Source organism: Maniola jurtina, chromosome 1, assembly GCF_905333055.1.
Source record: "Maniola jurtina chromosome 1, ilManJurt1.1, whole genome shotgun sequence".
Taxonomy (NCBI): Eukaryota; Metazoa; Arthropoda; class Insecta; order Lepidoptera; family Nymphalidae; genus Maniola; species Maniola jurtina.
Window position 1 is genome coordinate 9341164 of NC_060029.1, and position 878 is coordinate 9342041.

The window sequence follows — 878 nt, forward strand, 5'->3', positions numbered from 1 at the left end:
GCTCCAGTGGCGCAATTGGTTAGCGCACGGTACTTATAAGACAGTGTTCGTGAGCAATGCCGGGGTTGTGAGTTCGAGCCTCACCTGGAGCATAATTTTTTATCGTTCGGATTTTAATCGAAACTTACTTGCCTAAACGTAAAACCATGTACGTTCTTAATAACAGCATTATATTCAAAAGAATTTAAGTACGTGCTCATTTATGTTTATAAAATAGGTGTTTAATAATAATCAGCAATTCGTATTTATGTAATGTGAATTAAGTACCTAAACATCTAAACATTTGTAAATGATGTAAGTATTGTATACTTTTAAGTTGATTTTTACATAAAATTATTGTAACCGATCTTCTAGAATATGGAAGAGGCGACGTAATGGAGTCTTAATAATATATAAACGTCAAATATTTGAGTTAACTTTTAGTTAACTAGAGTTCCACTTTAAGGTGGATATGACGGGTCTGCCCGCGAAATTCAAATTTTATTTGGTTTTTCGCAATTTGTAAAATAATACGACAAAGTAGGCTTATGACATTCTATTTGCGACAATAACATTATCATCCCCACCTATTTATGTAAAAATCTTTACTTGAAAGGGTCCAGTTTAAGAAATTAGCTGTAGTATCGTAGTATACAGACGACTGTAACTCACAAATTAGTCGATACTAGAGCTAATTTCTTAAACTGGACCTTATGGACCTCATTATCAGGTGTGAGGTGATCAAAGGGTAAGCAGTGCGATTGCGCCTCTATGACCTGCACGCCACTGAATATATATACCAATATACCGAACTAGCGTGGATAGTGTTATGTTTTCATTCGGTAGTCGGAGGGTGGTCGGGGAGTTAGCAGGCGAGCACGACATTAGTAACTAATCTA

General features: G+C 35.9%; 1 non-coding gene across 1 annotated transcript; it reads left to right on the plus strand.

Annotated features, from left to right (window-relative positions):
- Trnai-uau lies at window positions 1–92 on the plus strand. The gene is given in 2 exon segments: window positions 1–38; window positions 57–92. It is a non-coding gene; the product is annotated as a tRNA-Ile (tRNA).
- Window positions 93–878: the final 786 nt, after the last annotated feature.